We start from the raw sequence: 13672 nt of genomic DNA on the forward strand, positions 1-13672 counted from the left end.
GAATCCCAGGCTCCCTGCCCCCCAGACCAGTAAGTGTCCTTTAACCTATACTACACTTTTTTTTGAGATGGAGTCTCACTCTTGTTGCCCAGGCTGGAGTGAAATGGCACCATCTTGGCTCACTGCAACCTCTGCCTTCCAGGTTCAAGCAATTCTCTTGCCTCAGCCTCCTGAGGAGCTGGGATTACAAGCGGCCTGCCATCACGCCCAGCTAATTTTTGTATTTTTAGTAGATACAGGGTTTCACCATGTTGGCCAGGCTGGTCTCAAACTCCTGACCTCAAGTGATCCGCTCGCCTCAGCCTCTCAAAGTGCTGGGATTACAAGTGTGGGCTTCCGTGCCTAGCCTATATAACACTCTTAAACCTTATTTCCTCTTGTCCCCAGTTCCTCCCCACTTACTGAACTACTACTCCACCAGGTTTGGGATTACGTCTAAGGATTCCCAATCCCCGCCTAGTGAGTATAGGGGCCAGTGAAGTAGGGACAGAAGGGACAAACCACATCAGTTCTAGCCTCAATCTTAAGGGCTTATTTGGTGGTGGCAGGGGATGGTGAAATGTCAGTCTTGCCTGTAAGGGGCCAGTCTCCTCTTTGGAAAGCCCTATTATAAGCGGTCTGTATTGAGTTAAGGGATGCTGTGTTTCAGCTGGCCATCCTGCCAGGACCCCTCCTCACCCTTCCAGCCTAGCAGACTGCCTAGAGACCCTATCTTACCCCGCCAGCCGCAGACTTAAAGCAGAGGCCACCCAGGCACAGGATGGTCTGTGGCTGCCGGAGGAGGTTGCTCGAGGCAGGGGGGAGGAAAGGGTTTCCAGAAGCTCCGCTTTCAGTCTGCTCCTCCACTCCACAAAGGGCCACTGTCTGAGCACACAGGGACCCTGGAGGGAGGCCTCCCAAGGTGCTCGGCAACAGGGCCGGGTTTCATCACACTGGGCGTCCAGGCCAAGTAAACATCAGAGTAGAAAGAGGCCCAGCAGTTTCTGCAGACCAGCTCCTGGCTCCAGGCGGGCTTAGTGGCATCCTGACCCAGGGCTTTCCTGAGACAATAGGAGGGCTAAGGTCATTGGCCCAATTTTATAGCTGCAGAAATAGAGAATGAGGAACAGGCTCTATCCAAGTTCATTTCCCATTGCCCAAGGAGCAGACAAACATCCTATGTCCCTCTTAAGGAGAGGAGTTTTTTATAATAACTTTTTTATTTGAGATGGAGTCTCACTCTGTCACTCAGGCTGGAGTACAGTGGCATGATCTCAGCTCACTGAAAACTCTGCCTCCCAGGTTTAAGCAATTCTCCTGCCTCAGCCTCCCGAGTGGCTGGGACTACAGGCGCACACCACCACACCCAGCTAATTTTTGTATTTTTTTTTTAGTAGAGATGGCATTTTGCCATGTTTGCCAGGCTGGTGTCCAACTCCTGACCTCAAGTGATCCACCTGCCTTGACCTCTCAAACTGCTAGGATTACAGGTGTGAGCCACCACGCCCAGCCCCTCCCCACTCTCTCCCCGCCCCTGCTTTTTTAATTAGTTCAGAGGGAAACAGCTCTGTGAGCTGAAGTAATCAGGGAAGACTTCCTGGAGGAAGTATGATTTAAGCTTAGCTTCCATGTTTAGGTAGAATCTCCACAATAAATGGACAGGAAAGAGAAACGCATTCCAGGCAGACAGCATGGCACTGAAAAGGTATGGCACTTGAAAAGCAGGAGCATTTGGGGTCAATAAAGAGATCTATCTGGCTAAGGTAGAGGATTCACATAGAAAAGGGTGGCAAATAAGGCTGGAAATTTGGTTGAGAGTTAAACCACAGCTAGCTTTTTTTTTTTTTCTGAGACAGAGTCTTGCTCTGTCACCCAGGTTGGAGTGCAGTGGCACCATCTGAGCTCATTGCAACCTCCGCCTCCCAGGTTCAAGTGATTTTCATGCCCCAGCCTTCTGAGTAGCTGGGATTATAGATGTGCACTACCACATGCAGCTAATTTTTGTATTTTTAGTAGAGACGGGATTTTACCATGTTGGTCAGGCTGGTCTCAAACTCCTGACTTCAAGTGATCTGCCCACCTTGGCCTCACAGAGTGTTGGGATTACAGGCGTGATCCACCGTGCTTGGCCTAGACCACAGCTAGTCTTAATAGCCAGGTTGAGGTGTCACTGACAGAGCAGTGATGGGATGAAAGTAGAACTTTAGAAAACTTAGGATGGTGTGAAAAAGGCCCTAGGTTGAACCCCCTTGATAACCTTGGACTGGTTATGGCATCTTTTGGAGGCTTAGTTTCTTCATCCTTAAAACAGTTGCACTAGAAAATCTGAAGCCCCCTTACATCTCTAAAATGCAAAGATTCTCCGATGGGGAAACATGGATCATATAGAATGAAGAAGGGAGACTGAGAGGCTAGGAGGACAGTCTGGAGGCTATGGCCAGCCTCTAGATATCTCCGGGCTGCATTTCTGCAGTGAATCATCTGCCCAGAGCTACAGAAAGGCTATCACTACCACCGCCACCACTGCTAGGCATTGTGCTAAGTACTGTGCCCTTTTTAAAAAAATTTCATTTTTTGTGAATAGAAAATGCATGCACATACTGCAAAATCTAAAAGTCATAAAAGGATATATATATATGGTAAAAATGTTTCCCTTCTCCTATTTCCAGCCATCCATTTCTTCTTCCACTGTTACCAGTTCCTTGAGTATCCTTTCAGATGTACATGAGCTTATACCTGTATAAAGATTTTATAAAGATTCTTTTTTTTAACAGAAATGAGTGCATCGGTTGGGCACAGTGGCTCACGCCTGTAATCCCAACACTTTGAGAGGCCAAGGCAGGTGGATCATCTGAGGTCAGGAGTTTGAAAACAGCCTGGCCAACATGGCAAAACCCTGTCTCTACTAAAAATACAAAAATTAGCTGGGTGCCTTGGTGCACGCCTGTAAACCCAGTTACTTGGGAGGCTGAAGCAGAAGAATTGCTTGAACCCAGGAGGCAGAGGTTACAATGAGCCAAGATCTACCATTGCACTCCATCCTGGGCAACACAGCGAGACTCCATCTCAAAAATAAATAAATAAATAGTGTGTTTCTTTTCTATTATAAACAACACATTAATGAATATCCCTTACATTTGTCTTTCAGCATATGCAGAAATATGTCCATAGGGCTGGGCACAGTGGCTCATGCCTGTAATCCCAGCACTTTGGGAAGCCGAGGCAGGTGGATTACCCGAGGTCGGGAGTTCGAGACCAGCCTGGCCAACATGGTGAAACCCCCCTGTCTCTACTAAAAATACAAAATTAGCCGGGCGTGGTGAAGGGTGCTTGTAATCCCAGCTACTTGGGAAGCCGAAGCAGGAGAATCGCTTGAGCCCAGGAGGCAGAGGTTGCAGTGAGCCGAGACTGCAACATTGCACTCCAGCCTGGGTGAAAAGAGCAAAACTCTGTCCCAAAAAAAAAAAAAAGAAAAAAGAAAAGAAATATGCCCATAGGATATGTTCCTAGAATTGAAATTGTGCACTAACCTTTTTGTATGATGTAATATGTACAACAATGGTTTAAGGTAATCATAATTGTACCAATTATGCAAATGAGAAAATTAAGGCACAAAAAGATTCAATAACTTGGTCAAAGTCACACAGCTCTTATGTAGTAGCATTGAGGTTCTGATATGGACAGTGTGATACTAAAGCCAACACAATTAATTATTCCACCAGTGGTTCTCAGACTTTAGCACACATCAGCATGACCTGGAGGCTTGTTAAAACATAGATCACTGTGCCCTACACTAAAATAGTTTCTAATTCAGTCCATCTATGGTGGGGCCTGAGAATTTGTATTTTACTTAGTTCCCAGGTGGTCCAGATACTGATTGTCCAAGGAACACACTTTGAGAACCACTGTACTCGACTAGCTCTCCCACTCTAGCTGTGTAGATAGCTCCGAAAGAAAGAAGTTGGTACCCAGCATGTGGCTTTGACAGGACCAGAGTTGAGAGGCACTGGAGAGGTTTCCTGGATCCCGTAAGGCTATCTTCCATGAGGACAGAATGAGAGTCTGGCACAGTGCCTGGCACATGGTACTCAAAATATATTTGTTGAATAAATGAATAAATAAATGAGGTACAAGTGCTCCATGCAACTTGTTGCTGACTCTTTTTCCCAGCACCCCAGGAGTCCCCTGCCCCTGAGAAACCCCACTGCCCACACTGGCTGAGATCCAAATCCATGCTATGAAAGCCCTTGGGAGTGAAGCTGTTCATTTCCTCCCATTCCTCCCATGGCCTATAATGAAATCAATGAGGCAGCCAGGGCCCTGTTATTAATGGAGAGACAACATCTTAGCATGCTAGAGCTAGTTCGAGATAAACTAGTCTGATGCTTTCATTGTAGTATTATTAATAGCAATAACTCATAGCACACCCATGCTTGCTTTAAGAAAAACCACTCCCTCTGACCAGTATTTCCTTCCCCCTTATTCTGGTACAGAACAACTCCTTCCAGAGGGGAGGCCATTGCATGTGGTTTGTGTGACTGGCACATACACACACACACACACAGGCTGGGAGAGATTTAAATTCAGGAAGAGGCTGGGCGCAGGGGCTTATGGCTGTAACCCCAGCACTTTGGGAGGCCAAGGTGGACAGATCACTTGAGGCCAGGAGTTCGAGACCAGCCTAGGCAATATGGCAAAACCCTATCTCTACAAACCCCCGGCTAAAATACAGAAATTAGCCAGGCAAGGTGGCACACACCTGTAATCCCAGCTACCTGGGAAACTGAGGCATGAGACTCACTTGAACCTGGGAGGTGGAGGTTGCAGTGAGCCAAGATTGGGCCACTGCACTCCAGGCTGGACAACGGAGCAAGACTCCATCTCAAAAAAATATTAATTAATTAATTAATTCAGGACGCGATCTGAAGTCTGCGGGATGACCCTTCTGCAGAGCAGCAAGGTACTGACAGAGATTCCCCCAAAACCCACAAAAAAAGGTTTTCAAAGTCAGGGATCGTGTCCTGAGGACACCACACATCAACCCAACTCCTCAAGGTGCTGCCTCCCTTACAGAATCGGATCCCTAAACTCGGGCACCTCAAGGTACCGCGCCTCCTCCCAGCCCTAGAGCTTCTTCCAGCTGTTCCTCGCCTGGCTCCAAGTCCCACCCCTGCTGCCTGCCTGTCCCTTGGCCTCTTTCCTAGGCTCCCTTCCCTGTGAATGCCCTTGCTTGGGATCCCCTAAGGCTCTGTGACTGGAGAGGTCCAGGCCCCAGAGTCCCAGAGGGCACCACCTCAGAAGCCCTCGCTGGATAGCTAGAGAGGAGGTGGCCGTCCCTCAGCCAGGTTCGGCCCCAGCTGCACTTCAGGGGGACAACCTGATGCCCACCTGCGGGGGGACAGATGTGGCCAGCGGCGGCCACCAACATGTCCCTCAGACACAGACGCTGCCGGGCAAGCCGAGACAGCCAGGGGCGCCCAGGGAGGGACAGCCAGGCGACTGTCATTATGCACGCCCTGTCTGTGAGGGGCAGCTGGACTCAGCTGCGGCCACAGTCAGCGCCTCACAGAGCAGCGCCGAGCGGTGCAACCTCAGCAGGGGTCAGGAAGTCTCTGGAAGCCGGTCGCACCACTCGGGCCAGGCGTTGCCAGAGTCAATCCGTCGGTGTCAGCCGGCTCAGCAGAGATGGGGTCAAGCAGCTGATGAGCCGCAGGGACCTTGTGGTCCGTCAGACACAGACCGTCGCGGCCGGTCACACAGCTCGCCAAGCACAAATGGAGGCTGGTCAGGCAGAGGCAGTTAGGCTGCCCCGGTCAGACGCAGCCCATCAGGCCCAGGTGTCGGTGGCCGGAAAGAGCAGCCAACCAGCCAACCAGTCAACCAGCCAGTCAACCAGCCAGTCAACCAGCCAGACAGCCAGTCAGCCAGTCAACCAGCCAGTCAGCCAGTCAGCCAGTCAACCAGCCAGTCAGCCAGTCAGCCAGTCAGCCAGTCAACCAGCCAGTCAGCCAGTCAGCCAGTCAACCAGCCAGTCAACCAGCCAGTCAACCAGCCAGTCAGCTAGTCAGCTAATCAGCCAGTCAACCAGCCAGTCAGCTAGTCAGCCAGTCAGCCAGTCAGCCAGTCAACCAGTCAGTCAACCAGCCAATCAGTCAGTCAGCTAGTCAGCTAGTCAGCCAGTCAGCCAGTCAGCTAGTCAGCTAGTCAGCCAGTCAGCTAGTCAGTCAGTCAGCTAGTCAGCCAGTCAACCAGTCAACCAGCCAGTCAGCCAGTCAGCTAGTCAGCCAGTCAGCCAGTCAGCTAGTCAGCTAGTCAGCTAGTCAGCTAGTCAGCCAGTCAACCAGTCAGTCAACCAGCCAGTCAGCCAGTCAGCTAGTCAAGTAGTCAGCTAGTCAGCTAGTCAGCCAGTCAACCAGTCAGTCAACCAGCCAGTCAGCTAGTCAGCCAGTCAGCTAGTCAGCTAGTCAGCCAGTCAGCTAGTCAGCCAGTCAACCAGTCAGTCAACCAGCCAGTCAGCCAGTCAACTAGTCAGCTAGTCAGCTAGTCAGCCAGTCAACCAGTCAGTCAACCAGCCAGTCAGCCAGTCAGCTAGTCAGCTAATCAGCTAGTCAGCTAGTCAGCCAGTCAACCAGTCAGTCAACCAGCCAGTCAGCTAGTCAGCCAGTCAGCTAGTCAGCCAGTCAACCAGTCAGTCAACCAGCCAGTCAGCCAGTCAGCTAGTCAGCTAATCAGCTAGTCAGCTAGTCAGCCAGTCAACCAGTCAGTCAACCAGCCAGTCAGCTAGTCAGCCAGTCAGCTAGTCAGCTAGTCAGCCAGTCAGCTAGTCAGCCAGTCAACCAGTCAGTCAACCAGCCAGTCAGCCAGTCAGCCAGTCAGCTAGTCAGCTAGTCAGCCAGTCAGCCAGTCGGCCATTCAGTCAGTCAGTCAGCCAGCCAGCCAGCCAGCTGCGGTCAGGCTGACAGATCCAGCAGTCTTGGTCTGTCAGGCACCCATGAAATCTGCGTTCAGTCAGACGGAACCAGACACACTCGTATTATCAGGCGGTGGCGGCACCTGTGGTCAGTCAGGAACAGTCGCTGGGTCAGAGGCGGCACGTCGGGCACCGAGGGCCAGACAAGGGCCTCTCTCGTGGCAGAGGGTTACTGGGGGCGTGGCTTCGTCCAGGGCTCGTTCCGGGGCGGGGCTTCGTTCTGGGTGGAGCGTTGGCTGGAGGCGGGGCCTCGTCCGCGCTGGGCCTGCCTCCCCTACCAGCAGCCTCCGGGCGTTGCCATGGCAGCCGCGGCCCAATTCCAGACTGCCGGCGGGTCCAAGGACTCGGGGCCCTTCCCGCGATGGCCCTCCCCCTGGGCGCCCCAGCGCCTGCCAAGTGGAGGTCCTGGCCCTGGGGCCGACTCTCTAGAAGTGGCCAGTGGGTTCGGCGAACTGCGCCCCGCACAGCAGCAGAGTCCCCCAGCTGCGGGGTCGGCACTTTCTCATCCTCTTGCTCAGGCGGGCATGATTAGGGGGCTGGGAAGGAGGACTCACGGAAGGCGACGCAGCAAGAAGTGACAGAGACCCAGACCCAGCAGGGTCAGGTGAGGAGAGAACAGCCATGCAGTGATGTGATTAGGGGAATCTGGCGCAACAATGTCAAGGCGAGCACTCACCTTGTGCCCAGCCCTGTTATGAAAGGTTTATATACAGTATTTCACCCGAGCCTCATAATTTTACTTTGGGGTTCTATGATGATTCCCTTTTTACAGATGAGGAAACCAATCACAAAGGGTTTGGTGATTTGCCCAGGATCGGGGCAGTGAGGTGCGGGAGCCGGATTGGAACCAAAGCAGTCCAACTCCTGATATGTTGGCATGTGGACCCTCAACCCATCCTCTGTTCTCTCCTTGTGACCTCCCGAAGGCTCAGCACGAGTCCCCTTCAGCAGACCTTCAGGACATCCAGCCCTGTGCTGGGTCCTGAGGCGGAAGGGTCCTGTAGGAGTCTCGTCCTGGAAGGCTCAGAATAAGGGGCTATCAGAACCAAGAACCTGGTCAAACCAGAGGACAAACAATGGGTTTGCCTTGCAGCATTTAGAAGAAGGGGAAGACTGTGAGATCAGAGAAGCCAGGGCCAAGAAGCCACTGGAAAACTGTGTGGGCTGTCACTGGGGAACCCCAGGAGTATTACAGCTTCAAGTCCAAAAGTCTATGATCAAGTTCTAGCAGTGTGAACCAGAGTTAGGAACATCATGGATCATAAACTCAAATGCCTACCAGGGACAGAAAGGAAATGAAAATCATGGAAAAAAAAAAAATCAGGCTGGGTGCAGTGGCTCATGCCTGTAATCTCAGTACTTTGGGAGGCCGAGGTGGGTGGATCATTTGAGGTCAGGAGTTCAAGACCAGCCTGGCCAACATGGTGAAAGCCCATCTCTACTAAAAACACAAAAACTAGCCAGGTATAGTGGTGGGTGCCTGAAATCCCAGCTACTCAGGAGGCCAAGGCAGGAGAATCACCTTGAGCCTGGGAGGCAGAGGTTGCAGTGGGTTGCAATTGCACCACTGCACTCCAGCCTGGGCAACAGAGTGAAACTCCCTCTCAAAAAAAAAAAAAAAAATCAAATGCCAGGTCAGCAAACCTGCCCCATCTCTGGGGGGCATCTGCCTCTCTGCTTCTGCTGACTGTGCTCTCAGACACCCACTGCCTCTAGTCTTCTAGTTAGGCAAAGTTGGCTAAGTCAGTTGACATCAAGTCTCAGTTTCTCCATCTGAGAAGGAAACGTTTGGCTTTATCTCACACATTTTATGGGGATCAAATGTTATTGTATGTAGAAAATATTTTGTGAAGTGTAACAAACTATAAAATGGAGGGGGAGGAGAATGTGACTGATCATTTGTTGTGCATCTGTTTCACAGTCTGCAGGAATTCTGACAGCATTCCTCTGAGTCAGAGCTAGTGTCCTCTTGTACAGATGAAGAGATAACCTTCAAGGAATATGTTGACTTAACCGAAGTCACAAGCTTGCCAGAGTTAGAATGTAGAACTCGCTGACCTCTGAGACCAGTCTCTTACACTGTTTGGCAAAGTGTGGCTTGGGTCCCACCAATGCAGGGCAGGTGATCCCAATTGGGGCTTAGCCCAGGAGGGTTCTTGACTTGAAAGAATTCAAGGGAAGCCAGTGGTCTCAGACAGTAACTTTTATTGAAGTGACAGTGTTCAGCAGCAGCAGACATACTGCTCCTTGTGGAGCAGGGCTACCCCACAGGCAGTGTGCCCAGAGTAGCAGCTCAAACGCAGTTCTGCAGTCACACTTATACCCACTTTTATTTACATGCAAATTCAGGGACAAATTATGCAGAAATTTCTAGGAAAAAGGTGGTAACTTCTTGGTCTTGGGTCACTACCATGGAAAGGGCAGTAACCTCTGAGTGTTACCATGGCAATGGTAAACTGACATGGCACAATGATGGGCGTGTCTTATGGAAAGCTTCTTCTACCCCATCCCTGCTTTAGCTAGTCCTCAATTTGGTCCAGTGTCTGAACCCCACCTTCAGAGTCGAGTCCTCCCTCCTACCTCACTAGTGGTCATACTAAGATGACTTCAGGTGGAACCCAGATGAACATTTTTAAAAAATAGGTTATAGTTTTTACTTTCAATTATAGAGCCGGCTTACTCATACTATGAAAGTCCTATATTTCACACAGCCAGGGTGTAGTAGGCTGAATAATGGCCACCCAAATATATCAAGTCCTAATCTCTGGAAACTGTAAACATTACTTTATTTGAGAAAATAATTTTTGCAGATGTGATTAAGAATGTTGAGATGAGGATATCATTGAGGATTAGCCAAGTGGGCCCTAAATACCATCACACATATCCTTATAAGAGAGAGGGAAAGGAAGATTATACCAACACACACAGAAGAAGAGGAAGCAATGTGACCGTGGAGGCAGAGATTGATGTGGCCACAAGCCAAGGATTGTTGGCAGCCACCAAAAGTTGGAAGAGGCAGACGGATTCTTCCCTAGAGCATCTGGAGGGAATACAGCCCTGCCAACACATTGACTTCAGCCCAGTGAAACTCATGTTGAATTTATGGCCTCCAGAACTATGAGAGAATAAATTTCTGTTGTTTTAAGCTACCAGGCTTGTAGTAATTTGTTTTGGCACCCACAGGAAACAAATAAATGGATCTACATGACTTCGAAATTCATGTCTCTTTTTTTTCCCTTTTTATTATTTATTTATTTATTTTGAGACAGAGTCTTGCTCTGTCACCCAGGCTGGAGTGCAGTGGTGCGATCTCGGCTCACTGCAACCTCTGCCTCATGGATTCAAGCAGTTCTCATGCCTCAGCCTTCCAAGTAGCTGGGATTACAGGCATGTGCCACCACACCTGGCTAATTTTTGTATTTTCAGTAGAGATGGAGTTTCACCATGTTGGCCTCGAACTCCCAACCTCAGGTGATCCACCCACCTTGCCTCCCAAAGTACTGGGATTACAGGCATGAGCCACCATGCCCAGCCTGCTCTCTTTTTAAAATAAACTTATTATATTAAAATAATTTTACATTTGGCCGGGCGCGGTGGCTCAAGCCTGTAATCCCAGCACTTTGGGAGGCCGAGACGGGCGGATCACGAGGTCAGGAGATCGAGACCACCCTGGCGAACACGGTGAAACCCCGTCTCTACTAAAAAATACAAAAAACTAGCCGGGCGAGGTGGCGGGCGCCTGTGGTCCCAGCTACTCGGGAGGCTGAGGCAGGAGAATGGCGTGAACCCGGGAGGCAGAGCTTGCAGTGAGCCGAGATCGCGCCACTGCACTCCATCCAGTCTGGGAGACAGAGCCAGACTCCGTCTCAAAAAAAAAAATAATAATAATAATAATAATAATTTTACATTTACAGAAAAAAAATTGTAGGTCTTTGATTTAGAGTACAGAAATTTCCCATTGTGTTAGGGCTCACCAGAGAAACAGAACCAATAGGGTGTGTGTGTGCATGTGTGTGTGTGTGTATGTGTGTGTATAAAAGATATTATAAAGAATTGGCTTGCCTAATTATGATGGCCAGCAAGCCCGAATCCCACAGTGTGGGCCCGCAGGCTGATGACCCAGGAGAGCCAATGGTGCAGTTTGAAGGCAGCCTGCTGGAGAATTCCATCTTGCTCAGGGAGGCCAGTCTTTCTGTTTTATTCAGGCCTTCGACTGATCAAATGAGGCCCGCCCACACCCCGAAGGTGGCTTTACCCCAAGTTCAACCATTTAAATGCTAATCTCTCCCAAAACCACCCTCCATGGTGACACATGAACTTAACCATCATACTCAAAAGTACAGAGAGTTCCTGAATAGCCCTCACCCTGTTTCCCCTATTATTAACACCTTACATTACTAGGGCATTTGTCACAACCAAGAAACCAACACTGGTACATTCCTATGAACTAAATTCCACCGTTTTCTGCTCCGGAGTCCCTTCCAGGACACCACACTACATTTAGTCTTCATGTCTCTTTAGTTTCCTGTAAGAATTACTCAGGTGTTTCTTGGTTTTTAAGACCTTGGCAGCTTTGAGGAGTACTGGACAGGTATTTTATAGAGTGCCCCTCAATTTGGGTTCATCTGATGCTTTTCTCATAGTTAGATTGGGGTTATGAGTTTGGGGAAACATATCATAGAGGTAAAGTGCTCTTCTCATCAAATCACAGGTACATGTTAGCGACATGACCTCATCAGGGTACATGTTAGCGACATGACTTCATCAGGGTGCATGTTAGCGACATGATTTCATCAGGGTGCATGTTAGCGACATGACTTGATTACCTGGCCAAACGAGTGTCTGTCCAGTTTCCCCCTGTGAAGTTGCTTGTTTTTCCTCCCTTTCCGCAAGTCACTAAGTACAGCCCACACTCAATGGGAGAATTAAGCTCCACATGCTGAAGGGGGTGTATCTACCTACATTATCTAGAATTCTTCTTTAAGGATCATTTGTCTCTTCTCTCCTATTTATTTATTTATTTATTTATTTATTTATTGAGATGGAGTTTTGCTCTTGTTGCCCAGGCTGGAGTACAATGGCACAATACTGGGTCACCACAACCTCCGCCTCCTGGGTTCAAGAGATCCTCCTGCCTCAGCCTTCCTGAGTAGCTGAGATTACAGGCATGCGCCATCACACCTGGCTAATTTTGTATTTTTAGTAGAGACGGGGTTTCTCCATGTTGTTCAGGCTGGTCTCGAACTCCCGACCTCAGGTGATCTGCCCGCCTCAGCCTCCCAAAGTTTTGGGATTACAGGTGTGAGCCACCACCCCCGGCCCTCCCCCGTTTATTTATTTAATCATTTATAACAGTATGGACTCATGGATATTTGGTTTATACTTTGAGATTTATCACAATACTATGTTATTTTGCTGCTCAAATTGTTCCAGCTTTGGCCATTGGGAGCTCTTTTTTTTTTTTTAGATGGAATCTTGCTCTGTTGCCCAGGCTGGAGTGCAGTGGCGCGATCTCGGCTCACTGCAACCTCCACCTCCAGGGTTCAAGCGATTCTCCTGCCTCAGCCTCCTGAGTAGCTGGGACTACAGGCACGCTCCACCATGCCTGGATACTTTCTGTATTTTTAGTACAGATGGGGTTTCACCATGTTGGCCAGGCTGGTCTCGAACTGTTGACCTTAGGAGATCCACCTGCCTTAGCCTCCCAAAGTGCTGGGATTACAGGTGCAAACCACTGTGCCTGGCTGGGAGCTTTTTGGGCTGTTGCCTGTGTCCCTTTGACACTAATTGCTCCACCAAGTGTGGTTTGGGTTCCACTGGTTGCACTGAGATGATTTCAAGTGCAACCCAGAAGAACATTTTTTAAAGAGTTATATATTTACTTTAATGTATGTTAGAAAAACATATAACTAGCATGTCAACTTGATGATTTCACAAACACTGCTGAGGACAAGGTTAATGTAGCAACAGGTGGGCTAAATTAGTCAATTCATAGAGAGGTATTAAGTAGAAACTGGTACTAGTGTGCTATGGTCTGAATGTTTGTGACTCCTCACCTTCTAATTCCTATGTTGAAATCCTAACCCCCACGGTGACAGTATTAAGAGGTGGGGCCCTTAGGAGGTGATTAGATCAGGGAAGAAGAGCTTCCATGAATGGGATCAATGTTATAAAAGAGGCCAGGCCAGGCGCAGTGGCTCATGCTTGTAATTCCAGCACTTTGGGAGGCCGAGGTGGTTGGATCACCTGAGGTTGGGAGTTCAGGACCAGCCTGGCCAACATGGTGAAATCCGGTCTCTACTAAAAATACAAAAATTAGCCGGACGTGGTGGCAGGCACCTGTAATCCCAGCTACTCGGGAAGCTGAGGCAGGAGAATCACTTGGACCCGGGAGGCAGAGGTTGCAGTGAGCCCAGATCGCGCCATTCCACTCCAGTCTGGGCAAGAAGAGTGAAACTCTGTCTGGAAGGAAGGAAGGAAGGAAGGAAGGAAGGAAGGAAGGAAGGAAGGAAGGAAGGAAGGAAGGAAGGAAGGAAGGAAATCCTGTCTCTACTAAAAATACAAAAATTAGCTGGGCGTGGTGGCAGGCACCTGTGATTCCAGCTACTCAGGAGGCTGAGGCAGGAGAATTGCTTGAACCCGGGAGGCAGAGGTTGCAATGAGCTGAGATCGTGCCACTGCACTCCAGCCTGGGTGGCAGAGCGAGACTCCGTCTCAAAAAAA

This window comes from Theropithecus gelada, chromosome 10, assembly GCF_003255815.1.
Source record: "Theropithecus gelada isolate Dixy chromosome 10, Tgel_1.0, whole genome shotgun sequence".
Taxonomy (NCBI): Eukaryota; Metazoa; Chordata; class Mammalia; order Primates; family Cercopithecidae; genus Theropithecus; species Theropithecus gelada.